Raw genomic sequence first — 14,129 nt, 5'->3', positions numbered from 1 at the left:
TTTCAATATAAGTTGAACTTTCTCATACCAGAAGCAGGGCTTTGTCACTCTTAACACAATTTCGAGTTCTCCTCTCCTTCCAGTTTCTCAAGGTGATCAATCCAGATACTTGGCCTTTTGGTTTCCACCTCCCTATGGAACACCTAGATACAACCTGCTTGACTTATCCCACTGATCCCCACACCCCACATGGACTGCAGATTTGCAGTAGTGAACACCTCTCAATACAACATAACTCCCAAGAACTCATGCCTGCTTGCTCTAAACCCAGAAATCAGTTACTCCCTGCTTGGATAATGCTGTGTACCCCAGTAAAGGCTTTGACCTTCTCGGCTGTCACTCACTCTCTCTTGCTACCCACCCACTGGTTGAGCATGCATGTCTCTGAGGGCTGCCCCTTCTCCCATTAGGCCTGTGAGGAAAATCGCCCTCTTCTCTCTGGATCTTTAAGTAATAAAACTACTTCTATTACATGTTTTTTTTTACTTGTGTCTCACCTGACTGACACACCTGAAATTAACTTCTTTTCTGGACAAGGCTCTCTTAAAGAGTAGTTATCTTGGTAGGAATGAACTGGACACACTAGTCAGACAAGAGCCACAAGGGTGTCTGCCAGTGAAAACGAGTTTCCAGTGAGAGGGACACCTGGTCATAAATAGGGCAATTAGGCATTAGCTCTCCATCAGGATATAGAAGTAGTCCACGAAAAAAACACAGAAAACATCCGCAATCACAACCACCTCCACTGGAGCCCATCAGACCAGGGTTAGAGTTTCTGGCTTCTCTTCAAAGAGAGACATTAAGACCAAATTAGAGGAAAATCTACCAATATATTTTTAACATGTTAATTTCAATCTCTTTGGCTATGTACCCAGAAATATAGTTGCTGCATCATATGGTAATTCTATCTTTTTTTGAGGAATCTCCATGCTGATTTCAATAATGGCTGTATTAATTTACATTCCTACCATTAGTATATAAGGATTCCCTTCTCCACATCCTTGCCAATACTTATTAACTCTTATTTTATTGATATAGCCATTCTAACAGGTATGAGGTGATATCTTATTGTGGTTTTAATTTGCATTTCCTTGATGATTAGTGATGTTGAGAAATTTTTTTATATATCTGTTAGTCTTTTATGTCATCTTTTGAAAGATGTCCATTAAGTCTTTTGCTCAGTTTTAAAAGGGGTTCTTTGTTTTCTTGCTAACAAATTTAAGTTGTTTGCATTTCTCACATATTTTGGATATTAGCCATGTATGGTTTGTAAATATCTTCTCCCAGTCCATGGGTTGCCTCTTCAATCCGTTATTTACTTTGTTATATAGAAGGTTTTTGGTTTGAGGTAATCTCATTTGTCTATTTCTGCTTTGGTTTCCTGTGCTATTGAGATCATCACCAATAAATTATTGCCAAGATTAATTTCAAGGACATTTTTCCCTATGTTTTCTTCTAGTAGTTTTACATTTTCTGGTCACACATTTAAATCTTTAAACCATTTTTAGTGGATTTTTGCATATGGTGTGAAATAAGGTTTCAATTTCATTGTTCTGTATTTGGGTATTTGATTTTCCAAGCATCATTTATTAAAGATACTGCCCTTTCTCCATAGTGTGTTTATTCTTGGCATCTTTGGCAAAAATCAATTAATCACAAATGCATGAGTTGTTGTCTGGGCTCTCTATCACATTACATTGGTCCGTGTGTCTGTTGTTATGCCAGTACCTTTCTGTTTTGAATACTATAACTTTGTAATATATTTTGAATCAGGTAGTGTGATGCCTCCAGCTTTGTTCTTTTTGCTCAAAAGCGCTTCAGCTACTTAGGGGTTTTTGTCATTCCATATGAATTTTTAAATTGCTTTTTCTATTTCTGTAAAACAAAAAAGTCATTGAACTTTTTTTTTTTGGTCTCTTTTTTTATTATTATTATTATTATTATACTTTAGGTATATCTCCCAATGCTATCCCTCTCCCCTCCCCCCACCACACAACAGTCCCCAGAGTGTGATGTTCCCCTTCCTGTGTCCATGTGTTCTCATTGTTCACTTCCCACCTATGAGTGAGAATATGTGGTGTTTGGTTTTTTGTTCTTGCGATAGTTTACTGAGAATGATGATTTCCAATTTCATCCATGTCCCTAAAAAGGACATGAACTCATCATTTTTTATGGCTGCTTTTATAGAAATTGCATTGAATCTGTATATCACTTTAGGTAGTACCTATATTTTAATAATATTAATTCTTCCAAACCATGAACACAAGATCCATCACATTCTGGGCTTTTGTTTGGTAGGAGACTTTTATTACTGATTCAACCTCCTTACTCATTATTAGTCTGTTCAGATTTTCTATTTTTTCATGATTCATTCTTGTTATGTTTCTAGAAATCTAACCATTTCTTCTAGGTTACCCTATTTGTTGGTGTAAAATTGCTCATAGTATTCTTTTATGATCTTTTGTGCTTCTGTAATATCAATTGTAATGTCTCCTCTTTCATTTTTGACTTTATTAGAGTCTTCTTTTTTTCTTAGTTGGTCTGCTAAAGTTTTGCCAATTGTTTTTATCTTTTCAAAAATTCAAGTCTGAGATTTGTGAATGCATTCTATTGTTTTCTAGTTTCTTATTTATTTCTGCTCTGATCTTTGTTATTTCCTTCCTTCTGCTGACTTTGGGATTAGTTTGCTCTTCTCTTTTTCTAGTTTCTTGAAATGTAACATTAGGTTGTTTGTTTGGGATCTTTCTTCTTTTTTAATATAGGCATTTATTACTATAATTATTCCTCTTGCTAATATTTTCTTTTGCTACATCCCATAAGGTGTAGTATGTTGTGTTTTCATTTTCATCTGTCTTAAGATATTTTTTAATTTTGCTTTTGCTTTTTTATTTAACCCATTTTTTATTCAGGAGCATGTTGTTTAATTTCCACATTTGTAAATATTTCACATTTTCTCCTATTATTCATTTCTACTTTCATACCTTTGTGGTCAGAAAAGATACTTGATATGATTTCAATCTTCTTAAAACTGTGGAGTCTTATTCTGTTCCCTAATATTTGATCCTGGATAATGTCCCATTTGCACTTGAGAAGAATGAGTATTCTGCTGCTGTTGGATGGAATGTTCTATACATGTCTGTTAGGTCCATTTGATCTAATGTGCATTTCAAGTCCAGTGTTTCCTTATTGATCTCTGTCTAGATGATATGTTCATTGTTGAAAGTGAAGTATTGAAAACCCCTGCTATTATTGTATTGCAGTCTGTTTCTTTTTAGGTCTATTAATACTTTCTTTATACACTTAAATGATCTAGTATTAGGTGTATATATATTTTCAAATGTTATGTCCTTTTGATGAATTGACCCTTTTATAATGTAATGACTTTCTTTGTCTCTTTTTACAGTCTTAGACTTAAAGTTTGTCTAATATAAGCAGAGCTACCCCTGCTGTCTTTTGGTTTCTACTTGCATGAAATATTTTTTTCAATCAATGTGTGTTCTTTAAGTTGAAGTTAGCCTCTTACAGGCAGCCTACGTTTGAGTATTGTTTTTAAGTTTTTTTCCAAAGCAAATCATTTTAATAGGTTGTCGAATATACAATTATTAGAAATATCTAAATATTACCTGTAAAAATTAGTATATCATATTAGATAATTCTATAAAATAAGAAAACACAAATCACACATTGCCAATAACTGCTGCAGTCCAAGAATATCCCCCATCAATAGTACAAATTACAAACACATTTTTAAAATTAAAGATGTTATTTAGACATTTAAACAAAAGCAACCATGACTAGCCTAAATACATTCATTCATCAAGCACAATAAATTTAGCATTGCTACTTACAGTCACTAATAACACAATTTTAGGTGCAATTTTACCTAAAATTTCATTAATTTTCCAATACACTTCTGATAGTAAAGTGTCTTTGTGCATGCCATTCCCATTTATATGTGGGTGCATCATATATCAGACTTAAGGCTATTTCACCTCATTATTAAATTGTTCATAAATATATAAAGAAAGTGAACAACAGGCCAAAATTTAATCCCAATGATCACAAAATATATATATATATATATATATATATATATATTTTTTTTTTTTTTTTTTTTTTTTTTGAGACGGAGTCTTGCTCTGTCGCCCAAGCTGGAGTGCAGTGGTGTGATCTCAGGCTTACTGCAACCTCCACCTCCTGGGTTCAAGCAATTCTCCTGCCTCAGCCTCCCGAGTAGTTGGGATTACAGGCATGCACCATCACGCCCAGCTAATTTTTGTATTTTTAGTAGAGATGGGGTTTCATCATGTTGGCCAGGCTGGTCTCAAACTCCTGACCTCATGATCTGCCTGCCTCGACCTCCCAAAGTGCTGGGATTACATGCATGAGCCACTGCGCTCAGCCAGACAAAATATAAATTTTTACAAAATTCTTGAACACATGCACAGATTTGTTTAATTGCCTGTGTACTACTACTTTTTTTTCTTACTAGAGACTATCACAATAAGTAATAAGAATTTAATATTAACTCAAAAAAAGATGAAGGCTTCAACCTTCCTACAGTAGTAACACGCATTTTTTTTTTTTTTTTAGACGGAGTCTCCCTCTGTTGCCCAGGCTGGAGTGCAGTGGTGCAGTCTTGGCTCACTGCAACCTCCCACCTACCGGGTTCAAGTGAGTCTCCTGCCTCAGCCTCCTGAGTAGCCAGGATTACAGGCACCCACCACCATGCCCAGTTAACTTTTGTATTTTTAGTAGAGAGAGTGTTTCACCATGTTGACCAGGCTGGTCTCCAACTCCTGACCTCAGATGATCCACCCACTTCGGCCTCCCAAAGTGCTGGGATTACAGACATGAGCCACAATGCCCAGCCCTAACAAGCATTTTAAATAACAATACAATCAGTCTGTAAACCAAAAAGTAACTTCATATTCATTGCCAAATTTAAAATACCAATGATTTGAAGATAAGATTGAGGCCTAAAATATTTGTACTAAATTGTAAAATGCAATTTAAAATGTGCAGTTAATTTGCTTGTGAATATGTAATGGAATGTTTTTCAAAAGTAATGTTATGTTAAACACTACTCTAAACAGACACTCTAAGCAAACATAAACTTACTAGCAAGAAAATGAAAAATTAAGGCTTTTTTGTGCTATCTATACCTATTACCCAAACTGAAATGTCAAATAGAGATTACAATGTGGCAAAATATTATTTCTAACCTCTGTGGCATTGTTAGTTGCTTCATCTCAACTCAAAGCTTATTATCTTATCTTTACACAAAATCAAATGCTAGTTATCTTCATTATCCATAAACGTGTATTTTTTATATCTCTATTTTCATTAAGTCCCCAAACTCACCCCATCTACAGAGAATGCTGGAAACCGCTAATGACTCATTTGATTGGCTCACAACTGTATACAGGGAGGATACAAATGCTTGACACATAGCATACATGCAATAAATATTTCTTTCTTTAATTATACTTTAAATTCTGGGATACATATGCAGAACGTGCAGGTCTGTTACATAGGTAGACACGTTCCATGGTGGTTTGTTGCACACATCAACCCATCATCTACATTAGATATTTCTCCTAATGTTATCCCTCCCCTAGACCCCGATCCCCCAACAAGCCTTGGTGTGTGATGTTCCCCTCCCTGTGTCCATGTGTTCCCATTGTTCAACTACCACTTATAAGTGAGAACATGCGGTGTTTGGATTTCTGTTCCTGTGTTAGTTTGCCAAGAATAATGGTTTCCAGCTTCATCCATGTCCCTGCAAAGGACATGAACTCATCTTTTTACGGCTGCATAGTATTCCATGGTGTATATGTGCCACATTTTCTTTATCCAGTCTATCACTGATGGGCATTTGGGTTGATTCCAAGTCTTTGCTATTGGGAGTAGTGCTGCAATAAACATATGTGTGCATGTGTCCTTATAGTAGAATGATTTATAATCCTTTGGGTATATACCCAGTAATGGGATTGCTGAGTCAAATGGTATTTCTGGCTCTAGATCCTTGAGGAATCGCCACACTGCCTTCCACAATGGTGGAACTAATTTACACTCTCATCAATAGTGTAAAAGCATTCCTATTTTTCCACATCCTCGCCAGCATCTGTTGTTTCCTGACTTTTTAATGATCACCATTCTAACTAGTGTGAGATGGTATTTCATTGTGGTTTTGATTTGCATTTCTCTAAAGACCAGTGATGATGAGCTTTCTTTCCTGTTTTTTGGCCTCATAACTGTCTTCCTTTGAGAAGTGTCTGTTCACAACCTTTGTCCACTTTTTAATGGGGTTTTTTTAATTGTAAATTTGATTAAGTTCCTTGTAGATTCTGGATAATAGCCCTTTGAAAGATGGACAGATTGCAAAAAGTTATCCCATTCTGTAGGTTGCCTGTTAACTCTGATGATAGTTTCTTTTGCTGTGAAGAAGCTCTTTAGTTTAATTAGATTACATTTGTCAATTTTGGCTTTTGTTGCCATTGCTTTTGGTGCTTTAGACATGAAGTCCTTGCCCATGCCTATTTCCTGAATGGTATTGACTAGGTTTTCTTCTAGGGTTTTTATGGTTATAGGTTTTACATATAAGTCTTTAATCCATCTTGAGTTAACTTTTGTATAAGGTGTAAGGAGGGGGTCTAGTTTCAGTTTTCTGCATATGTCTAGCCAATTTTCCCAACACCATTTCTTAAACAGGGAATCCTTTCTCCATTGTTTATGTCAGGTTTGTCAAAGATCTGATGGCTGTAGATGTATGATGCTATTTCTGAGGCCTATGTTCTGTCCCATTGGTCTATATATCTGTTTTGGTACCAGTACCATGGTGTTTTTGTTACTGTAGCCTTGTAGAATAGTTTGAAGCCAGATAGGGTGATGCCTCCAGCTTTGTTCATTTTGCTTAGGATTGACTTGGCTATACGGGCTCTTTTTTGGTTCCATATGAAATTTAAAGTAGTTTTTCTAATTCTGTGAAGAAAGTCAATGGTAGCTTTATTGAGATAGTATTGAATCTATTAATTACTTTGGGCAGTATGGCCATTTTCACGATATTGATTCTTCCTATTCATGAGCATGGAATGTTTTTCCATTTGTTTGTGTCTTCTCTCATTTCCTTGAACAGTGGTTTATAGTTCTCCTTGAAGAGCTCCTTCACATTCCTTGTAAGTTGTATTGCTAGGTCTTTTATTCTCTTTGCAGCAATTGTGAATGGGAGTTCACTCATGATTTGGCTCTCTGTTTGTCTATTATTGGTGTATAGGAATGCTTGCATTCCTATACAAGCATTACACATTGATTTTGTATCCTGAGAGTTTGCTGAAGTTGCTTATCAACTTAAGGAGATTTTAGGCTGAGATGATGGGGCTTTCTAAATGGACAATCTTGTATTCGGCAAACAGAGACAATTTGACTTCCTTGCTTCCTGTTTGAATACCCCTTATTTCTTTCTCTTGCCTGATTGCCCTGGCCAGAACTTCCAATACTATGTGGGATAGGAGTGGTGAGAGAGGGCAGCCTTGTCTTATGATGGTTTCCAAAGGGAATGCTTCCAGCTTTTGCCCATTCAGTATGATATTGGCTATGAGTTTGTCATAAATAGCTCTTATTATTTTGAGATATGTTCCATCAATACCTAGTTTATTGAGAGTTTATTGAGTTCATTGAAGCCGGGCAGCAGAGGTTGCAGTGAGCCGAGATCACACCATTTCACTCCAGCCTGGGCAACAGAGTAAGACTCCATCTCAAAAAAAAGGAAAAACAATGAAAAGGAACAAACAAATCCTCCAAGAAATGTGGGACTATGTGAAAAGACCAAAGCCTACGATGGACTGACTGGGGTTCCTGAAAGTGATGAAGAGAATGCACCAAGTTGGAAAACACACTTCAGGATATTATCTAGGAGAACTTCCCCAACCTAGCAAGACAGGCCAACATTCAGATTCAGGAAATACAGAGAACACCATTAAGATACTCCTCAAGAAGAGCAACCCCAAGACACATAATCATCAGATTCTCCAAGGTTGAAATGAAGGAAAAAATATTAAGGGCAGCCAGAGAGAACAGTCAGGTTACCTACAAAGGGAAGTCCATCAGACTAACAGCAGATATCTCTGTAGAAACCAAAAGATTTTTCAACCCAGAATTTCATATCCAGTCAACATAAGCTTCATAAGTGGAGAAATAAAATCCTTTACAGACAAGCAAATGCTGAAGGATTTTGTTACCACCAGGCCTGCCTTACAAGAGCTCCTGCAGAAACCACTAAATATGGAAAGGAAAAATGGGTACCAGCCACTGCAAAAACACATCAAAGTATAAAGATTAATGACATTATGAAGAAACTGCATCAGCTAATATGCAAAATAACCAGCTAGTATCATGATGACAGGATTAAATTCACACATAACAATATTAACCGTATATGTAAATGAGCTAAATACCCCAATTAAAAGACATAGACTGGCAAACTGGATAAAGAGTCAATATCCATCAGTGTGCTGTATTCAGGAGACCCATCTCATGTGCAAAGACACACATAGGCTCAAAATAAAGGGATGGAGAAATATTTACCAAGCAAATGGAAAGCCAAAAAAAAAAAAAAAAAAAAGCAGGGGTTGCAATCCTAGCCTCTGATAAAACAGACTACGAGCCAACAAAGATAAAAAAAAAAGACAAGGGCATTACATAATGGTAAAGGGTTCAATGCAACAAGAAGAGCTAACTATCCTAAATTTATATGCACCCAATACAGTAGCACCCAGATTCATAAAACAAGTTGTTAGAGACTTCCAAAGAGACTAAGACTCCCACACAATAATAGTGGGAGATTTTACATCCCACTGAGAATATTAGACAGATCAGCGAGACAGAAAATTAACAAGGATATTCAGGACTTGAACTCAGCTCTGGCCCAAGCAGACCTAATAGACATCTACAGAACTCTCCACCCCAAATCAATAGAATATACATTCTTCTCAGCACCACACCACACTTATTCTAAAATTGACCACATAATTGGAAGTAAAACACTCCTCAGCAAATGCAAAAGAACAGAAATCATAACGAACAGTCTCTCAGAACACAGTGCAATCAAATTAGAACTCAGGATTAAGAAACTTACTCAAAACCACATAGTTACATGGAAATTGAACAACCTGCTCCTGAATGACTACTGGGTAAATAACAAAATTAAGGCAGAAATAAATAAGTTCTTTGAAACCAATGAGAACAAAGAGACAACATACCAGAATCTCTGGGAAACAGCTAAAGCAGTGTTTAGAGGAAAATTTATAGCATTAAATGCCAACATCCAAAAGCTGAAAAGATCTAATATCGACACCCTAACATCACAATTAAAAGAACTGGAGAAACAAGAGGCAAACAAATTCAATAGCTAGCAGAAGGCAAGAAATAACTAAGATCAGAGCAGAACTGAAGGAGATAGAGACATAAAAAACCCTTCAAAAAATCAATGAATCCAGGAGCTGGCTTTTTGAAAAGATTAACAAAATAGATAGACTGCTAGCTAGACTAATAAAGAAGAAAAGAAAAAAGAATAAAATAGACACAATAAAAAATGATAAAGGGGATATCACCACTGATCCCACAGAAATACAAACTACAGAGAATGATATAAACACCTCTATGCAAATAAACTAGAAAATCTAGAAGAAATGGATAAATTCCTGGACACAAATACCCTCCCAAGACTAAACCAGGAAGAAGTCAAATCCCTGAATAGAACAATAACAAGTATGGAAATTCAGGCATTAATTAATAGCCTACCAACCAAAAAAAGCCCAGGACCAGATGGATTCAGAGCCGAATTCTACCAGAGGTACAAAAAGGAGCTGGTACCATTCCTTCTGAAACTATTGTAAAAAACAGAAAAAGAGGGACTCCTCCCTAACTCATTTTATGAGGCCAGCATTATCCTAATAACAAAACCTGGCAGAGACACAACAAAAAAAGAAAATTTCAGGCCAATATCCCTGAAGAACATCGATAGGAAAATCCTCAATAAAATACTGAAAAACCGAATCCAGCAGCACATCGAAAAGCTTATCCACCACGATGAAGTCGGCTTCATCCCTGGGATGCAAGGCTGGTACAACATACACAAATCAATAAACATAATCCATCACAAAAACAGAACCAATGACAAAAACCACATCATTAACTCAAGAGATGCAGAAAAGGCCTTCGATAAAATTCAACATCCCTTCATGCTAAAAACTCTCAATAAACTAGGTATTGATGGAACATATCTCAAAATAAGAGTTATTTATGACAAAACCATAGCCAATATCATAGTGAATGGGCAAAAGCTGAAAGCATTCCCTTTGAAAACTGGCACAAGACAAGGGTGCCCTCTCTCACCACTCCTATTCAACATAGTATTGGAAGTTCTGGCCAGGGCAATTAGGCAAGAGAAAGAAATAAAGGTCATACAAGCAGGAAAAGAGGAAGTCAAATTGTCTGTTTGCAGATGATATGATTGTCCATTTAGAAAACCCCATTGTCTCAGCCCAAAATTTCCTTAAGCTGATAAGCAACTTCAACAAACTCTCAGCATACAAAATCAATGTGCAATAATCACAAGCATTCCTACACACTAATAATAGACAAGCAGAAAGCCAAAATAGTAAGTGAACTCCCATTCATAGTTGAAAATACCTAGGAATACAACTTACAAGGGACGTGAAGGACCTCTTAAAGGAGAACTACAAACCACTGCTCAAGAAAATAAGAGAGGACACAAACAAATGGAAAAACATTCCATGCTCATGGGTAGGAAGAATCAATATTGTGAAAATGGCCATATTGCCCAAAGTAATTTATGGATTCAATGCTATTCCCATTAAGCTACCATTAACTTTCTTTACAGAATTAGAGAAAACTACTTTAAATTTCATATGGAACCAGAAAAGAGCCCGTATAGCCAAGTCAATCCTAAGCAAAACAAACAAAGCCATAGGCATCTTACTACCTGACTCCAAACAATACTACAAGGCTACAGTAACCAAAACAACACAGTACAGGTACCAAAACAGATATATAGAACAATGGAACAGAAAAGAAACCTCAGAAATAACGTCATACATCTACAACCATCTGATCTTCAACAAACCTAACAAAAACAAGCAATCGGAAAAGGATTCCGTATTTAATAACTGGTGCTGGGAAAACTGGCTAGCCATACGCAGAAAACAGAAACTGGACCCCTTCCTTACACCTTATCCAAAAATTTACTCAAGATGAATTAAAGACTTAAATGTAAAACCCAAAACCATAAAAACCCTAGAAGAAAATCTAGGCAATATCATTCAGGACATAGGCATGGGCAGGGACTTCATGACTAAAACACCAAAAGCAATGGCAACAAAAGCCAAAATTGGCAAATGGGACCTAATCAAACTAAAGGGGTTCTGCACAGCAAAAGAAACTATCATCAGAGTGAACAGGTAACCTACAGAATGGGAGAAAATTTTTGCCATCTACCCATCAGACAAAGGTTTAATATCCAGAATCTACAAGGAACTTAAACAAATTTACAAGAAAAAAACAACCCCATCAAAAGTGGGTAAAGGATATGAACAGACACTTCATAAAAGAAGACAGTTATGCGACCAACAAACATGAAAAAAAGCTCATCACTGGTCATTAGAGAAATGCACATCAAAACCACAGTGAGATACCATCTCACGCCAGTTAGAATGGCGATTATTAAAAAGTCAGGAAACAACTGTGAGCCAAACCTTTTTTCTTTGTAAATTACCCAGTCTCAGGTATTCCTTTACAGCAATGCAAATGGATGAATGCAGAAAGAAAGGATTGGTCTGCATTTCTTTTTTTTTTATTTTATTATTATTATACTTTAAGTTTTAGGGTACATGTGCACAACGTGCAGGTTTCTTACATATGTATACATGTGCCATGTTGGTGTGCTGCACCCATTAACTCGTCATTTAGCATTAGGTATATCTCCTAATGCTATCCCTCCCCCCTCCCCCCACCCCACAACAGTCCCCGGTGTGTGATGTTCCCCTTCATGTGACCATGTGTTCTCATTGTTCAATTCCCATTTATGAGTGAGAACATGCGGCGTTTGGTTTTTGGTCCTTGCAATAGTTTGCTGAGAATGATGATTTCCAGCTTCATCCATGTCCCTACAAAGGACATGAACTCATCATTTTTTATGGCTGCATAGTAGTCCATGGTGTATATGTGCCACATTTTCTTAATCCAGTCTATCATTGTTGGACATTTGGGTTGGTTCCAAGTCTTTGCTATTGTGAATAGTGCCACAATAAACATACGTTTGCATGTGTCTTTATAGCAGCATGATTTATAATCCTTTGGGTGTATACCCAGTAATGGGATGGCTGGGTCGAATAGTATTTCTAGTTCTAGATCCCTGAGGAATTGCCACACTGACTTCCACAAGGGTTGAACTAGTTTACAGTCCCACCAACAGTGTAAAAGTGTTCCTATTTCTCCACATCCCCTCCAGCACCTGTTGTTTCCTGACTTTTTAATGATCACCATTCTAACTGGTGTGAAATGGTGTCTCATTGTGGTTTTGATTTGCATTTCTTTGATGGCCAGTGAAGATGAGCATTTTTTCATGTGTTTTTTGGCTGCATAAATGTCTTCTTTTGAGAAGTGTCTGTTCATATCCTTTGCCCACTTTTTGATGGGGTTGTTTGTTTTTTTCTTGTAAATTTGTTTGAGTTCATTGTAGATTCTGGATATTAGCCCTTTGTCAGATGGGTAGATGGCAAAAACTTTCTCCCATTCTGTAGGTTGCCTGTTCACTCTGATGGTAGTTTCTTTTGCTGTGCAGAAGCTCTTTAGTTTAATTAGATCACATTTGTCAATTTTGGCTTTTGTTGCCATTGTTTTTGGTGCTTTAGACATGAAGTCCTTGCCCATGCCTATGTCCTGAATGGTATTGCCTAGGTTTTCTTCTAGGGTTTTTATGGTTTTAGGTCTAACATTTAAGTCTTTAATCCATCTTGAATTAATTTTTGTATAAGGTGTAAGGAAGGGATCCAGTTTCAGCTTTCTACATGTGGCTAGCCAGTTTTCCCAGCACCATTTATTAAATAGGGAATCCTTTCCCCATTGCTTCTTTTTGTCAGGTTTGTCAAAGATCAGATAGTTGTAGATATGTGGCATTATTTCTTAGAGCTGTATTCTGTTCCATTGGTCTATCTCTCTGTTTTGGTACCAGTACCATGCTGTTTTGGTTACTTTAGCCTTGTAGTATAGTTTGAAGTCAGGTAGTGTGATGCCTCCAGCTTTGTTCTTCTGGCTTAGGATTGACTTGGCAAGGGTTCTTTTTTGGTTCCATATGAACTTTAAAGTAGTTTTTTCCAACTCTGTGAAGAAAGTCATTGGTAGCTTGATGGGGATGGCATTGAATCTATAAATTACCTTGGGCAGTATGGCCATTTTCACGATATTGATTCTTCCTACCCATGAGCATGGAATGTTTTTCCATTTGTTTGTATCCTCTTTTATTTCATTGAGCAGTGGTTTGTAGTTCTCCTTGAAGAGGTCCTTCTCATCCCTTGTAAGTTGGATTCCTAGGTATTTTATTCTCTTTGAAGCAATTGTGAATGGGAGTTCACTCATGATTTGGCTCTCTGTTTGTCTGTTATTGGTGTATAAGAGTGCTTGTGATTTTTGCACATTGATTTTGTATCCTGAGACTTTGCTGAAGTTGCTTATCAGCTTAAGGAGATTTTGGGCTGAGACAATGGGGTTTTCTAGATATACAATCATGTCATCTGCAAACAGGGACACTTTGACTTCCTCTTTTCCTAACTGAATGCCCTTTATTTCCTTCTCCTGCCTGATTGCCCCAGCCAGAACTTCCAACACTATGTTGAATAGGAGTGGTGAGAGAGGGCATCCCTGTCTTGTGCCAGTTTTCAAAGGGAATGCTTCCAGTTTTTGTCCATTCAGTAAGATATTGGCTGTGGGTTTGTCATAGATAGCTCTTATTGAGATACGTCCCATCCATACCTAATTTATTGAGAGTTTTTAGCATGAAGCGTTGTTGAATTTTGTCAAAGGCCTCTTCTGCATCTATTGAGATAATCATG

General features: G+C 36.8%; 1 long non-coding RNA gene across 2 annotated transcripts in view; it reads left to right on the top strand.

The window, feature by feature from the left end:
* The window catches only part of LOC129059912 (uncharacterized), an 83,537-nt gene that overhangs the window by 46,733 nt on the left and 22,675 nt on the right, over positions 1 to 14,129 (top strand). The window contains exon 3 of one of the 2 annotated variants that reach the window (XR_008526095.2): positions 4,594 to 4,674. The exons of the other annotated variant lie outside the window; for it this stretch is intronic. This is a non-coding gene — a long non-coding RNA (uncharacterized LOC129059912). The remainder of the gene's footprint in view (positions 1 to 4,593; positions 4,675 to 14,129) is intronic. 2 annotated transcript variants of the gene reach the window in all.

Source organism: Pongo abelii, chromosome 5, assembly GCF_028885655.2.
Source record: "Pongo abelii isolate AG06213 chromosome 5, NHGRI_mPonAbe1-v2.0_pri, whole genome shotgun sequence".
Classification (NCBI taxonomy): Eukaryota; Metazoa; Chordata; class Mammalia; order Primates; family Hominidae; genus Pongo; species Pongo abelii.
The sequence above is the reverse complement of the archived record's forward strand: the minus strand, read 5'-3'. Positions and strand labels throughout refer to the sequence as shown.